We start from the raw sequence: 6000 nt of genomic DNA, 5'->3' as shown, positions 1-6000 counted from the left end.
TGAGGTTATTACAATTCCAGAGGATATTTTAGAAGTAAAATGGAATGAATTAGAGATTGCTTGTCAACAAAAACCTATCGTAGGTAAGAATAATAGCTCACATTAGCTTTATATTGCATCAAGTTGGATATCCCATATTGATTATATATTACCTTATATTACACCAAGCAGGATATTGTCTCAAATCTCATTATCGTTTTGCTAGTAGAAACATGGCCACCTACAACCCTATCAGACAGGGTAGAATCTTGCTGAGGTATTTTAAATGGGGAAAAAACATTAGCAAGCGTTTCACGTTTTGTCCTATGATACCCTATATCTTCACAAACCTATGTTTCTAGTCTTCGTTAGCCACTTGAAGGAGTTTTCACTAGATAATCAGCGAGGGTCTGCCCACAATTTAGGCAGCCTGTTCATATGAGAACATCATTATATATGATGTCTTTTTATCAGTCGAGGGGCCTCCCAACCCAATTTTCGTGATTAATATATTGATTCAAAGTCTCTAAATACATATCAGACTAATAAACTCAGATATTTATTGTTTGGTGTGCTGTATAATGATGAATTAGACAAGATAATATTTTTTTTTGTAAGGTTGTTTGGTGTATCTTTGAACAATATAAAAATTAATTTTTCAAATTATCTTCCTTTGTTTTAAACTCTGTTTTTTCATTTATTTCCTTTTAATCTTGAGCTTAGATTTTGTTATTGTAAATTTATTTTGAGTAATATTTCCTTGAGTTGGTGGACCTTTTTTAAGGCCCTGTTTGTTTGCTGGAAAGTAGTTTCTTTTTGGAAAGTGAATTATTTTTTGATGTTTAGTAGTGTAATGGAAAATAAGTTGGAAAATATTTTTCAGTGTTTGGTTATGTCATGGAAAATGAGCTGGAAAATAACTTATTAATGTTTTATTTTTCTCAAGTTTATTAAAATAATGAGGAACAAATCATACAAATTAAAAAGTTGAATGAGAATGAAATTGAAAAAAAATATAATTTCATAAATTATCTCAAATAAAATAAATAATAATCAAAATAATAGAGATCAAATCTAAAAAATAAAAAAAATGAAAGATGAAGAAATTAAAATAATAATAATTAACATTTCATAAATTATTTCAAAAAAATAAGTAACAATCAAAAGAATGAGGATAAAATTTGATAGATAAAAAATTTCAATAAAAAATGATAATGGAAAAGCAAATAACAATTATAAAAATGAGGACCATAGTTAATATAAAATTAAATTTTAAGAGATGAAATTGAAAAATAAATATTCAAAACAAAATATATATAGCAATCAAAAGTTTGAGGACAAAATTTGATATAATCAGCAAATAATATGATATTTCTAAATTTTTCACAACTTTCGAAAAGTGTTTTCCGCCCAAATTTTCCAGAAAAACACTTTCCTGGAAACTAAGCCAAATTTTTCTTTGACTGGAAAGTGTTTTTCGTTGACCAACTTTCCTAATATCAAATAAATACAGGAAAGTTTGGAAAGTGATTTCCCGGAAAGTGAATTCCAGGAAACAAACATAACCTAAAAGTGTAAATAAATAAGGTGATGTTGTTGGAATTCTAAAAGGCTAGTTGTATTCATTTTTATTTTATTTTTTTGCATTAAGAAAAAATCAATAAAATTTTAAAGATAAATGATTGATCCTTAACAATAATAAATTTTTATCTGAATATGATCATAAGTTTTTCTGCAAGTAAGTACCTTATATCTACTGTAATAACTCAATTCTTGACCTCCTTTTTTTGTATATATTTTGAAAATTAGAAAATATATATATGTTTTTTTCAGTAAATTTAGTCATTTTGTTATTTTTGTCATTTTTATTTAATTTTTATATGATAAAAATAAATCATGAAAATCATTAAAAAGAACAGAAAAATCCAAAAAAACTAAATACATAACTCGAGTTAAAATCGGACCAATAATTGAGTATCTCAAGCAAAAATAAAGTTTGAGAATTTTTGGGTTATAACTAAGGATTGAATTGAAAATAAATTGAAGAAAAATGGTTTAATTTAATTTAATTTGGCTAAGATTGAAATAAATTAGAAGTTCAAAGATGATTTTGAAATGAATAACTAATTTAGAAAATCAATTAGGGGCTTAATTGTAAAGAAAGATTATAATTGGGAGTGGATTTGGCTTTAAAATGAAGAATTGAAGAAAAAAGGAGTCATATGAGAGCAATAGAAAAATCAAAGGGCATGTTGTACGTAGTTCATTCAAGGGTGAAAATGAAAAAAAAATAAGAGAAAAGGATGAAAATTGACCAAAATGAAAAAATTGGGAGTCTAGGGACCAAAGAGCAAAAAGATGTCAAAATGGAGGGACTAGGCTGAAATTGGCACGATTAAATTAGGAAAAACCTAATCCTAATTGAAACAGTGCGCTTTGTTTAAATTGAGGAAGAACACGCTTTGAAGATTCAAATTAAACAACTTTGTTTTATTCTTAAATTTTGTAGATTTCTGGGCAAGATAGAAATGGCTAGCTCTCATGATATTTTAGGGTTTACTTTTTTTATCCTAATTGATTATCTTGACAGCATAAAAAGAAAGAAACATATCCTCTAATCGGTCATCTACAATAAATCAGAATTTAACTTCTAAAATCCACAACAGATTTTGATTCAAACATATCTTTTCAATCAATTTTTCCTCAAGAACAACAGCCCAATCTTTCCATATATGCAAGGTCCAATTTTCAAACTTTCTTCCAAGTTTATTTTCAAGGATTTGATAATTATAAAGACAATGATTTTTTTTTCTTTCATAAAAGGATTAACATCCACCTATGAAAGGGGATCCACCTATTAAAGTAATAGTAATAACAATAATAATAGTTTTAATAATGATAGAAATAATAATAGTAATTTTAATAATGATAAAAGTAATAGTGATAATATTAATTATTAATAATAGTAGTAATAGTAATTTTGATCATCATCATTCTTTGAATTGTTATTTAAAAAACAATTATGTGGTTGAATTGTTTTTTAATTTTATCATTCAATATTTAATTTACAAAGAATTGAACATCATGGTTTTTCTAGATTTGGTGCTTCTAGTCTAATGACTTGAATTACAAGTTTAAAAAGTTTATATATTTTAAAAAAAACATTATAATTTTCTTTATTTTTTTACAGGTTATTCTAATTATATAATCTGGATTATAGGTTTGATATAAAAAAAAATAGTTTGATCCCACGACAAGCCCGAATCATCCCAATTATTGATCTCTCACGGCAAATCCATATTATCATATCCTTCAAGGAATTATAGGACTTCTAGAATTACTAGAACTTGTATGATCAATGATAATTGAGAAATGTCTTTTCTTGACTTTGAAAGTTTTGGTCTTTCGTGAAATATTAATCAATGATAATTGAGAAATGCCTTTTCTTGACTTTGAAAGTTTTAGTCTTTCGTGAAATATTCGAATCTTGTGAAATTTGAGTTGATGAACTAAAGTGAAAGCTATATCTTTTCTTGACTTTGAAAGTCTTAGTCTTTCGTGAAATCGAATATTGTGAAATTTGAGTTGATGGACTAAAGTGAAACCTATCTTAATTCTAAGAAGTTATATGAGGTTATAGTTAGGAATAATTTTATATTATTTTCTAGCACAAACTTATAAATCATTAATATTTTTTATTTAATTTGAGTTACTAGAGTGGTAAGATTTGATTTTTTTCATCATATTATATAAAAAAATATTGTTAAATGAAACTTTAAAAATAATTTAAATTTAAAATTAAAAAAAAAACCTTGTCCCCATCAATTTTTCCCCATAAAAATTAATATTGTGGAAAAAGAATGTTCATATATTGGCGTGTTTTGCCGTTGATTGGATAGAGAACGTGCAAATCACTCACTCACTATGCACATGCAATCCCCTCTTTGTGTGAAAGCTCCAAGCGTAGCCGACAGAGTAAACGCGATAACGTGTAATTTGTGATTGAGAAAGAAGTGTGAATATTTCCAAAAGGTGGAGAAAAACAAGGAGCAGTCAATTGGTCGTCTCTTTTTTGTATCATATGAAAAATAGACAATAACATGGGAGGGGAAGTTTCCTTCTTTTGTTTTTTTCAAATAACTCATAATGACCCTTGTTATTTTTTATTTATCGAGCCTATAAATAAAAAGTTTGAACAGTATTTTTCTTTAATCTGAATAGTTTTTATTTATACAAAAAAACTAGATTTTAAAGTAAAAAAATTATTAAATTAATTTTCTTTTATAACATGTAATTAAGGTTGAAAAATTACAAGAATTAAGGGGGTTGAATGAAAAAGTGTTTTATAAAATTTTCAACTCTTCTTCACCTTAATTTTTCAAATTACCTTAGTTTTAAACTTTTCCTTTTCATTTATTCTCCTTCTACTATATAGCTTAGATTATTATTAATATTGGTGATCAATCCAAATCTTATAAGTTATATAATCCCAGTACCAAGAAATATATTGTTAGTCTTGATGTTATTTTTTATGAAGATAAATTATGGACATGGAACAATAATGGTGTTACGAAAAATATTCCAGTGAATTTAGATTAAGATAACAAAGAACCCTATGGAGGATGCACTATAAATAATAGATGATCAAGCCTCACTTATAAAATCAATAATTAATGATCAACAATTACAACTTATTAGAAAAAAGTATGCAAGTGATTATGAGGTAACTAGAATCGATCGATTTATTTATTCACTTGCTCATTTTTCTTTATTCTTATAATTTGATCATGTGAGTTTTGAAGATAACATAAAAAAAAATAATGTGACAAAAGACTATGAATGATAAAATTGATATCATTTAAAAAAATTATACTGGAAAGTGATGGCGCTTCTAAAAAGACAAAAGACTATTAGTGTAAAATAAATGTATAAGACAGTTGAAAGAGAATAGGGAAGTTGAAAAATATAAAAGCAGACTTTAGCTAAAGGTTAAAACCAAGAGTATGATGTTAATTACAAAATTTTTTTTTTCCTTGGTTGCAATATATGATAGAATTATATTGACTATTTTGGCAGCTCAAAATGCATGGTCTATCTTCCAGTTGGGTATGAAGTTAGCTTTTCAACATTGATACCTTTAAGAACAAGTATTTGTTGATCAATCTCCTAGTTATGTGAAATTTGATAATGAGCATAACATCTGCAAGTTGAAAAAGGCTCTATGTGGGTTGAATCAAGTTTTTAGTGTTTGGTACATTCATATAAATATTGTTGGCATGAACTATCATTTGAGATTAATTGCTGAAATCACAAGGATAGAATTCATTAGCTCCATGAAATATGTATCACCATGATCCCAACCAAATTTTGTGTAAATAGTTATTACTTCCGTACTTAGCAGCCTTGTATATACTATAAGAACATGATCTCATATTCAGAAAAGAAATGAATAAGAATATATCATTATAACATGGTATCAGTGCATCAACTCTAGGACCTGTCTGATTCTTTCTATGAACCAACAAAAAGAAAAGAAAAGAAGACAGAATTCTAGAAGATTGAAAAAATGAAAAATCTTATCTCCCTAACAGAAAACTCCCAAGTAGATCCTTCAACCCTTGCTACCTTAACATTTAGAATATCATAAATGTTGACTCATACAACAACTGCAGCAACTCATGAATCCGTTGTTGATCTAATCGGTATCAAGTTAAATGATACAAACTATGGACTCTGGTCTCAAGTTGTTGAGATATATATATTTGGTAAAGACAAGTTGGGATATATAAATAAAAATATTCCACAATCTATAGAAACATATCCTGCTTTTAGAAAGTGGAGAACTAAAAATGCAGTGGTATATGTTTTTTCACTTGAGTTGAGAGAGGGGAATTTTTTTAAAAAAAATTAGCCTTAATTTTACTCGAAGTAAAAAAAAAAAAAATGCAATATTTCACTTTTTGGCAAATGAAATGAACAGGGGAGGGAATTTTTGGGGATATGTGTAGCTCATGGAATTAA

The sequence above is a fragment of the Populus trichocarpa genome, chromosome 18 (assembly GCF_000002775.5).
Source record: "Populus trichocarpa isolate Nisqually-1 chromosome 18, P.trichocarpa_v4.1, whole genome shotgun sequence".
Taxonomy (NCBI): Eukaryota; Viridiplantae; Streptophyta; class Magnoliopsida; order Malpighiales; family Salicaceae; genus Populus; species Populus trichocarpa.
Note: the sequence above shows the minus strand (reverse complement) of the source record.